Source organism: Hemicordylus capensis, chromosome 4 (genome assembly GCF_027244095.1).
Source record: "Hemicordylus capensis ecotype Gifberg chromosome 4, rHemCap1.1.pri, whole genome shotgun sequence".
NCBI classification, from domain to species: Eukaryota; Metazoa; Chordata; class Lepidosauria; order Squamata; family Cordylidae; genus Hemicordylus; species Hemicordylus capensis.
The window spans coordinates 164,670,626-164,681,742 of NC_069660.1; the positions used below are offsets into that span (position 1 = coordinate 164,670,626).

The 11,117-nt window shown below is 44.8% G+C and overlaps 1 protein-coding gene across 6 annotated transcripts in view; it reads right to left on the minus strand.

Moving 5' to 3' along the window:
- Positions 1 to 7,643, minus strand: part of ADCY10 (adenylate cyclase 10) — a 120,922-nt gene extending 113,279 nt beyond the window's left edge. For 2 of the 6 annotated variants that reach the window (XM_053246708.1, XM_053246705.1), the window contains exon 1: positions 6,681 to 7,643. The gene's annotated coding sequence lies outside the window, so the exon portion shown is untranslated. The other 4 variants (XM_053246710.1, XM_053246707.1, XM_053246709.1 and 1 more) reach the window with 3 other exon arrangements.
- Between the last annotated feature and the right edge of the window lie 3,474 nt (positions 7,644 to 11,117).

An 11,117-nucleotide genomic window follows, 5' to 3' on the forward strand; every position in this document is an offset into this window, starting at 1 on the left:
GTAGTTCTTTGTGTGATTTTTTCTATTTCTTTTTCTTCTATTCTACTATCCCCTGGTATTGCTATGTCGATTATTTTGACTTGTTTTTCTTTCTTCTCGACTACAGTTATATCTGGTGTATTGTGTGGCAGATGTTTGTCTGTTTGTAGTCGGAAGTCCCATAATATTTTTGCATCTTCATTTTCTTCAACTTTTTCCATTTTATGGTCCCACCAATTTTTGGCTACAGGTAGCTTGTAATTTTTGCAGATGTTCCAGTGTATCATCCCTGCTACCTTGTCATGCCTTTGTTTGTAGTCAGTCTGTGCGATCTTTTTACAACAGCTGATTAGGTGGTCCACTGTTTCATCTGCTTCTTTACAAAGGCGGCACTTGCTGTTTGTGGTGGATTTTTTGACTTTTGCTCTTATTGCATTTGTTCTTAGTGCCTGTTCTTGTGCAGCCAGTATTAAAGCCTCAGTTTCTTTCTTCAAGTTGCCATTCTTAAGCCATTGCCAGGTCTTGGTGATGTCTGATTTTCCACTTATATTGTGCAAATATTGACCATGCAGTGGCTTATTTTTCCATTTTTCTGCTCGGTTCTTGACTTGTTCTTTCTTGTAGGCCTGCTTTCTTTCATTGGTGTTGAATAGTTTCTCGTTCTTGACCATTTGAAGTGCATCTTCTTCACTGTCCTTGATATATTCTTCAAGGCCTCTTTTCTCCTCCTCTACTGTTTGATGGACTTGCAGCATTCCTCTTCCACCTGAGCTGCGAGGGAGGTATAGCCTATCGACATCACTGCGGGGGTGCAGAGCATGATTGATGGTCATGATTTTCCTGGTCTTACTATCTAGCGTCTCTATCTCTGCCTGGGTCCAGTCTATTATTCCTGCAGTGTATCTGATAACAGGTATAGCCCTGGTGTTTATGGCTTGTATGGTGTTCCCGCCATTGAGTTTGGACTTGAGGATTTTTCTAACTCTCCTGATGTATTCACTTCCAATTTTTCTTTTAACTTCAGTGTGTGCGATGTTATCAGCCTGGAGAATGCCCAAGTATTTGTAAGGTTCTTTCTCTTCCAGGTTCTTGATCTTGCTTCCATTGGGCAGTTCTATTCCTTCTGTTTTTCTTATTTTCCCTCTATTCATTATTAATGCAGCACACTTGTCTAGTCCAAACTCCATTGCTATATCGCTACTGAATATACGGACAGTGTTTAGCAGTGATTCGATTTCTGACTGGGACTTTCCATACAACTTCAGATCGTCCATGTACAGCAGATGGTTGATTTTACTTGATGTTTTAGATGTTTGGTATTATTAATTATTATTATTATTATTATTAATTCAATTTCTATACCACCTTTCAAAAAATGGCTCAGGGCAGTTTACACAGAGAAATAATAAATAAATAAGATGGCTCCCTGTTCCCAAAGGGCTCACAATCTAAAAGAAACGTAAGATAGACACCAGCAACAGTCACTGGAGGTACTGTGCTGGGGGTGGATAGGGCCAGTTACATTCTCCCTGCTAAATAAAGAGAATCACCACATTAAAAGGTGCCTCTTTGCCAAGTCAGCAGGGGTCACCTTTTGAGATACAGTGACCAGGAGCGGAGCCAGGCTGGCGGTGGCCTGTGTGCGGCCAGCGCAGTGGCCTCCTGGCACCGCCCCCCACCCCGCGTTTGACGTCAGACATGGTCTCCCTTTGGAGATATTTATTTATTTATTCGTTTTATTCATCAAACTTATACACCACCCAAACTTTCGTCTCTGGAGGGTTAACATAAAACAATTAGAACACATATAAAAGTTAAAACAAATCAACAGTTTAAAATCAACCATAAAATTAAAACAGACAATTTTTAAAAGCTGAGAAAGCTTGGGTGAAAAGATGGGTTTTCAGGTGTTTTTTAAAAATTGCCAGAGATGGGGAGGATCGTATCTCAGCAGGGAGCGCATTCCACAATCTCGGGGCAGCGACTGAGAATGCCCGTCTCTGTGTAGCCACCAAACGAGTTGGCGGTAACTGGAGACGGACCTCCTCCTCAATGGACGGTGGGGCTTGTAGTGGAGAAGAAGCTCTCTTAAATACCCAGGGCCTAAGCCGTTTACGGTGGACATATGGTCCACCCTATTAGGATGTGCTATGGTGGACAATATAGCTAAAACGAAAAGCAGACTATAGCAATGCATATTGAGACCAGCAATCCTCTGAGCCCCACCCTGGGTCTCTGTGCATAGGATGTGGGGGGGGGGGGTGCTGCATGGCTGCCATCCACACTCAGCTCAATCCCACGTGCAAGACCCATGTGAAAGCAACCCTCCCACTGCACAGAGTGGTCAGAGGCAGTGTTTGCAGGGCTACAGTTGTACTCAGAAGGCCCCTTGTTTGGTGAGTCCCTGCTCCCAGTTGCAAGCAAGCAGATGCAGACCCACCCTCAGGGAGGTTGGGGTGATAAACCAGCCAGCCAGGTCAGAGCCCGGCGGCAAGGCTCACCCCCAAATGCAGGCAGAGGCAGCAGTACAGCTTCTGGTTGTGGTAGAAGCAGCTGCTCTCCAGGGGCTCCTGTCAGGAGGCGCAGCGCACACACCGCTTGTGCCACAGGCTGTTGTTGAAGCGCAGCAGGAAGCACACTGCGATGAGCCCCGCCTGGCTGCCGGCCCTGCAAAGACCCCAAGGAGGACGATGACGCTCTCGCCACAGCCCAGAAGAGTCCCATCGCTCCCCCCCCACGCAGCCACACAAACATGGGGGCTGCTAAGTCAGGCAGAAACGACGCCACAGCAGCAGCCTGGGCTTACCCTCAATCCCAGCAGCCCATGGCAATGCCCTCCGCGCCTTGACCCCCACACACGGGGAGCAAAGCCCTCGTGCAGCCCCAGCTCTGTGCCTCTGGGCAAAGATGGAGGGGGATGCTCCGTTTGGGAGGGAGATTGATCGTAGAATTGCTCCAGCTGCACTTTCCCAAATGAAATAATGCCCCTGCGTCTCATGTCAGACGTGGGGGGCCGTGTCTGGGGCCGCACTCGCAGCCCCTGATTGGGTGCAGCCTGGGTTCTTTGAACCCATTTGCCCAATAGTGGCTCTGCCCCTGACGGTGACCAGAATTGTACACAGTACTCCAAGTGTGGTCGCACCATAGATTTGTATATGGGCATTATAATATTCACATTTTTATTTTCAGTCCCCTTTCTAATGATCCCTAGTATGGAATTTGCCTTTTTCACAGTTGCCGTACACTGAGTTGACACTCAAGATCCCTCTCCTGGTCAGTCACTGACAGCTCAGACCCCATCAATGCATATGTGAAGTTGGAGTTTTTTGTCCCCCTGGGCATCACTTTACACTTATTTACACTAAACCACATCTGCCATTTTGTTGCCCACTTACCCAATTTGGAGAGATCCTTATGGAGTTCCTCACAATCGGTTTTCAGTTTCAATACTTTAAATAGTTTAATGTCATCTTCAAATTTGGCCACCTCACTGCTTTCCCCAAATTCTAGATCACCACCACATGCTAGTTCTATTTATACATAGACCAACAAAGACTCTGGAAACCAAATAGGATTATTGGAGTCTTGCCCCACTCTCCTTCTAAGCCCGAGAAAGGTCAAACACTCAGTAATTGTTGAACAGCCTTCTCCAAGATCCATTCTTGCACTTGTAAAATGTTCATAATGCTTTTGAAGTGCAGGAAACAGTGTTAGAAGTGCAGTTTTAATATCCCACATTCATAATAGATGCTTGTTGTTTCCAGATACTTTTAGAAGTGCAGTGTTAATACTGTGACATACAGAGTAGGCACTCATTATATTAAATTTGCTACATGTCCTCCCCAGCTAGGTTTTGGGAGTCTGGGTTTGGAGATTCTTTACAAGTTCTCTAAAGAACAAACTATTTTAATCTAATTTACATTGTCTACTCAATGTTCTCTCCCCCTTGATTCTAACACTGACAAATAACAAGCTGCTTGAAAGCTTCTTTCCAGTATTTTAAAGCTGAGTAAGTCAAGATAGTCGGTATCATCTTGCAAGATGTGTTTTGTACAGAGAGGAGTGTGAAGATGGAGAAATGTAACATTTCCAGTGTGCTGGAAGAAGTTCGAATGCACTTCACTGTCCTGAACACACACACACATTCTTTGGTTCCAGCGTGAACTCTGGGCATAAAGTCCAGTTCTGCAAGATTCCAGTTTGGTGAAGAAGAGCCAAATGTGAAGGTGGCTCTCCTTAGAACAGTTCTGCAATTTTTCAATTAGTGTGATTTATTTATATTTGGTCAGGTGTATAAACAAACATAATGTTTCTTCTTTCAAACTATTTTTAATAAGATGGACAGTCTACCTGAAGCATGAGGGAAGGGGTGGATTGAGAGCTGATCCAACATTTGAACTGCATGCAACATGTGTGCATAAGATAAGCTAGGAAAAAGGGTTCACACACAATATGTGAAGGAACTATTGGCCACATTCGCACGTAACACAAAACTGGAGGTCAGGTCACTTCATCTCCAGTTTCCAAAACTATATGGCCAAATGCGGGCAACCACTGTTTTGACAAGAAATGGGCCCACAGTTTCCCTCCCCAAACTGTGGAATTAAGCTTTGGTTATCACAAGGTTTTGCTGCCTCCAACTCTGGTTATGCGGTGCCAGCATTATGTCCGAATGCTGGCACCGCAGTTTCCCTGCTCTGCAACCAGAATTGAGGGAGGAAGCTCCTCCATTGTTCCAGCTGCTATTGGCTGTGCAAGCTGTCCTTAATGAGGGGAAAAAACATATACATAAGAACATGTATATAAACCGTGTATATAATATATAGAAAAGTTACACACCATAAAACAATATCATATTTCCAGAAAGCCATAGTATCCAAAAAATGCCATACAAACAAATTTCTTACATATCTGTGATAATTTTCACAATGGACAATTGTATGGACATGTTAACAGTGAAAATGCACACAAGGGCAAAGAGAGAGTCCCAAGGGTGTGGCTGAAGGGTCAGAAAGTGATCAAAAGTTCCATTCAGATGTATAATGAATCAAAAGCATCCTGTAGTATGTCACAGGATCAGTTCTTATATTTACTCAATCTTGCTACTGCTCCAAAAGTTCCATTCTTGCTGTTATTCGCTGTAAATTCTTAAGAGGTATCCTAGGCAAGCAGGTATCTAGGTAGTTTGTAGCCTGTTTCCTGTGTGGGGACCCGTGTGTCCTCCTTATTTTTCTTCAAGCTGTCCTTAATGACAGGAGGAAGCCTGAACAGCCAGTTCCCCCTCCTTGCAGTCAGCGAGACTGCAGAGAGATAGCTCTCCATTTCATCCAAAAGCAGATGGGAGAGTGAAATATTTATATGAGAGCAAATATGAATGTTATAGTATAACTATGTTGAAAGATGAACTGAAAGTCACATTGGTATACAAAAAACTAATAAAAATAAAGTTCAACAAAAGCAGATGGGAGAGTGGAGGGGCAGTGGAACCGCAGGTCCACTGGAGCTATGGTTCCGTGTTGTGTCCACAGATGGCCACTGTGAATGTACTATCTTTATCATTTGTTTTTGAGTCAGCTACCTGAAGAAATGAAAGTAGTGTATTTTCAGCTGCTGGTGCAGAGGTATACAGCTTTTTGTCAAACAGCCTACTGGATGGGAAGCCTGAAGTCAACAGCATGCCAAGATGGTCAGAGGGATATCCCAAACAGCTGCTTACATGCCCCAAATGAAAGACAAGAGGCAGGAAATGGTGAACTGCCAAGTGCAAGATCTACAGTATGTGGGCTTCTCAGACTTTTCTTTTTCACCAGGCTTTTGCCCTGTAGTTTACCTATTTGGTTTTTTCTTTTTTGTTAGCTACTTTAGTTTTTAATTTAGAATGTCATCTTAATGTTGTCTTACTTTGCTTGTTTTTGTACACCGCCCAGAGTCTTCGGAGTGGGTGGTATATTAAATGATTGTAATAAATAAACAAATAAATCTGGTGGGCCTCTGGTGAAACAGCATGCTGTACTAGATAGGCCTTTGGCTTGATTCAGTGGGGCGGTTCTTATGCAGGCCTAACATTCCTAAATCAACTGCAAATTAACAAATCATTCCAGGCCAGCATGTACAGTTCCTTCCCAGGGGACTGGAAGAGCTTCACTCTTGCCAGCTTAGAGGAAATTAGTAGCTCATGCTACCCAAGTTCCTTTCAACTGGAGATGTTGGGGGTTGAACCTGGGACATTCTACATGCGAAGCAGGTGCTCTGTCACTGAGCTATGGGTCCTTTCTTACCTTACCTGAAACAGGATGTTGGACTATATAGGCCTTAGGCCAGCAGGGCTGTTCGTATGTTCTCTCCTCCCCTTGGTGTTACCACAGACAAAAAAGCACAACCACAGCTCACCTATCCCTGATCCCACCTAACAATAAAATCACACAGGACAAGATGTGGAATAGACTCCACTTTCCCTGGCTACAGCTTTGCCTATATCCCTGCTGACTTTCTTCTGAACAGTTTCTATACAATTCACTTACTCCCACACACCCCTTCCCCCAACCTTGCATTTCACCTTAGATTACAGGATGATGAACTCTTAAAATAAATCCTCCAGGACCTGCTGAATTTAGAACAAGTATTTTCTTTCCCCCTGTGAGGGCTTGGCCTCAGCTAGCCCTCATTCTAAACAGCTACTGCCACCGGTTTAGGGTTCTTACCTTTTGAAACTGGCTCTATTCCCTGTCACTGAAACCTCTGTCTCTCAAAAACAACATAAACTCAGTAGTGTGGAAAATCAATAGGGCAAGTAGATGGGAACAAAACAACAGACAGAGACAATGGTAAAACAGTGCAAAACAATAAAATCATCAAACAAAAATCCAAAAGACAGTACAGGAACAAACAGGGAAATTCAGTTAAGCAAGAGTATAATTAAAACCACTGGACAAACAAGCTTGCTAGCCTTCTAAACTAAGGCCTAGCAGGTTCCAGTAGGCCCAACTCCCTCACTGCCAATTCCCCAGCAGCTTCAGCTCTTCCTTTCTCAGCAAGTCTTCAGTCATCCAACCTGTCAGCTCCCTCCACATTTCTCCCTCTTCCCTCCTTTTATTCACTTCTTTCCCCCACCCCTCGAAAGGTGTACACAAACCAGTCAGAGTGATTCCTACTTAGGCAAATGCCCAGAAGAGTAATTCTGCTATTTTAAAGTTTTTCTTCCACAGGGGTGGCCACTGTATACCAGTGCAGCAATTAAGGTCTACGAGGCTAAAGTGCACTCACAATTGTATGGTGCTGCTATTTGTGCTCTGTACACTTTTAAACAAATGGAGACGGTCCAATCAAAATTCTTGTGTACTCTATTCTCGGCCCCTAGATGCATTCCCAATGGCATTCTACAGCTGGAGGCCAGCCTAACAAGAGTGGAGGCTAATGTATTCAACTTTTGGATCAAAATCATGTTTTGACCCAAAGGCTTAGCCCCACTCTCGTTTTGGAATACAGCTTTCAATCTAGCTGGCATAAACAAGACTATGCTATGTTGGGCAAACATGGATTCTCCCCTCAGTTTCTAATGCCTTTGGGTCCTGATGCTGCTAAAGGGCATATAAAACAATGTACAGCAGACAGTGAAGGTCTTCTCGGGATCCATGAGAAGAGCTTCTGTTGGGTGTGCGGAGAGAGCAGGCTTAGTCCGCTGTCCCCTCAGACAATACTGCCCAGAGCCCTGGGCAGCTGGATCGGCTGCCCACACAATTGTCGGCTCCGTCAGGGAGCTGGCAGAGGTGGTGGGGATCGGGGGCTGACCAGCCCCTGGAAGTTCCAGGATGCCCCATGCAAGAGCATGGACCTGCTGCAGCACATTTTGGGCCTCTGCATACACACGCAAAGAGGCCCAAAACAGCCTGCTGTCAGTTGGGGCTTTCATTTGGGAGGCAGGTGGAAGGGTAGAAGGAGTCCCCAAGGACCCAGTGCATTTGCCTTCTACCATCCTAATCAACACTGGCAGCAGAATTTCATGCTGACCTGCATGTTCAACCAGGAGTTGATGGTCCTCCTGTACTCCCAGAAGGAATGCTTCAGAGCCTCAGTGGTTGCAGCACCCACTATTAAACCTCAATAGCCCTCATATATGGGAGCAGAACAAAGCCCCACATCTGGGAAAAGAAACTTAATGTCTCCACTCTTGGCATAAACGTATGTCTAGCAACTGGGCCAGGGGCATATCTAGGGAGGGGCAGGCAGGGCACGTGCCCCAGGCGCCACTTGAAGGGGGGTGCCATTTTTTTAAAATAAAAAAAAATTTTAAAAATGGCCACCAAAAACAAAATGGCCACCATGCATGCTCAAATGGCCTCTGTGAGTCCCTAGGCCATGCCAGGCCATTTGAGCATGCGTGGAGGCCATTTTGTTTTCAGCCATTTTTTTAAAAAAAAAATTTTAATGGCCACCGCACATGCTCAAATGGTCCCTGCGAGGCCCTAGAGGACAGAGGGGGGAGGGGAACCTTTGCAGACCCCCTCATGGCCTTCAGGAAGCCCCTCGAAGGGTCTACAGGTGAATTGTTTTTTAAAAAAATTAATATAAGTCACTGTACACATATTCAGATTGGCACTATGTACAGAGAATCAGGGCTTGTGAATACGGAGCTGAAGCTTATGAGCTAGGATTGTATTCATTTGCTCTTACTTTGCTTCTTGTGATAACCATTTGAGCATGTGCAGCGGCCATTTAAAAAATTTTTTTTTTTAAAAAATGGCTGAAAACAAAATGGCCTCCACACATGCTTAAATGGCCTCTGCGAGGCCTGGCATGGCCTAGGGACTCACAGAGGACATTTGAGCATGCACGGTGGCCATTTTGTTTTTGGTGGCCATTTTTTATTTTTTTAACTTTAAAAAATGGCACCCCCTTCAAGTGGCGCCTGGGGCACGTGCCCTGCCTGCCCCACCCTAGATATGCCCCTGCTCCCATGAGTGCAATGGAGCAGCAGAAGTCTGGATGCTGACAGGGATTCACATGTGCCTTGTCAGCATTGGTATCAACCAGTGTCTTTATGCCACCTTTATGCATTATATATTTTGTAAACATTCGTATGCTACATTGTATTCATGACAGAATCATGCCATCGTCTCCATAACTGGCCATTGATAGCCCCTGATATAGTTTGATTGATTGGTTGGTCAATAAAAGATATTACAAAAACAGCAAAAAATGCTAGTGCTGTTTCCTTTTAAGGAAATTGAAGTGTGCTCCTTGGACTGCCATGTAAGCATACTTGGAATCAGTGTCCTTGAAAGCATATTATGTGTACAAATGAGCCCTATTCACAAGTTACGTTCAATGCACAAACAATGGTACACTTCATATCTGTAGCCTGTGTTTGGGGGGCCTGTACCCAGGTCCAGCTTTTAAATGAATCCATGTACAAGCATTCACAGAAAAATGTGTACATGTGTAGCATCTGTAACATCTGAACATAATCTAACATCTGAATAGGGCTATAGATATAAAGAAAATCAGAATTTATTTGATGGCATTTTCAGCTCAGTACAGAAAGGAGTGTTTGCACATGCATTGTAGAATGTGGAGCTGGTTTTATCACCTTTTTGAGACAGAGGATGTGTCTGGATGTGGATTTTAAAACACCAGCACATGTGATACAAGAAGTCCATATAGAGTTTTGTGACCCCTTCTTTGCATTTGTGCACCTTTTGGAAGTTTGGAACTCATGAAGTTATAAAACGAAGGGATGATGAAAGAATAGTTGGTGCTTTTAGATTTTATGTATTAGCCCATATGAAATATTAACGTAATGGGTATTATTGGTTCTTTTAATGTGTTTGTATATGTGAATTTTGATGATTTTAAGGATTTATGTATTGATTTGAGTATATATGTGGGTAATTCTAAAACAGTATATATTAAATATCCAGCAACTTTCATCCTTTGGTATGTTTTGAGAAAAATCCTTACAATATTAGGTTGCAGTTGAATGTGTCCCCTTAATGCCTTTTTACAGATTTATTTAATATTGCATACAGCAAAGGTTTTGTGTGGGTGGGTTCTTGTGGTGCAATATAGAGTTTCTATGGGACTCACCTAGGTCCTTCTTCTTTTTGTTGCCATTCTTTCACCTGAAACATGTCCTTTCTTTTTATTTATTTTTTGTGGGGGGGGGGATCTTTAAAAAGTTGAAAAACTTCTGTGGAGAGGGGTGGGAAAGTTGGCCTCATGACTGTAAACTATGAGAGCAGGTCCGCCCTTCCCCGTGCCAGGGATGCACCTAGGCAATTGGGGTGCCTCCAGCGGCCACCCTGCGCCCGCCATGCCATGCCTCTGTTTTTTGTTTTTGCATCATTCAAGCCACCATGGCATGTGTGTGGCTGAGGGGTGGGCCGGGGGGTGAGCTGAGCAGGACTTGCCTCCCACCCCCCAGTGGTGGTGGCCGGAGTGACCACTCGGCCTGTCCATTCAGCCCAGAGGCTCTTGTTTACTGCAAGGCGCTACAGCACACCGGTGCAGTTAAAATAGATTGCCACAAGCCCATGATGCCATGCGCTGGAGCGCCTCGCAGTTATCAAGAGCCACTGGGCTGAATAGACAAGCCCAGCGGTCACTTCGGACAACACTGGGGGAGCAGGTAGGCAAGTCTTGCTAAGCTCACTCCCCAGCTGCCACTCCTCGCTTAAATTATACAAAACAACAACACCGGAGGTACGGTGTGCCAAGGCGGGCACAGGTGGTTGCAGGAGGGCCCCCCCCCTGAACATTTGGAGTCTGTCCCTGGAGGCCATGGACCAGGGCCCCAATGTCCGGGGGTAAGAGCGCCTCTGCCCCCCCCCCCCGCCCTACCAACCAGTCAATCCTCAAGGAAAAACATTCTGAGCAAAAAACACTCTGAGCAAAGTGACTTTCAACAGCAACTGAGTGCTTCCGTATTTCTATGTGACACCTTTTTGCTTCCTGAAAAAATAATATACTGGAGAGTAATTGCAGTGCTGTTGGTGGCGGCAGCAGCCAGAGGGGCAGGAAGTGAGGGGTACATACCAGCTGACAGAATGTCAACAAAACATTAAGCAAAAGCACTTCCAACATCAACATATGGTTTAAATATAGTGGCAGAAATAATAGCTGTAAGGAGGCAATCGCTAGAA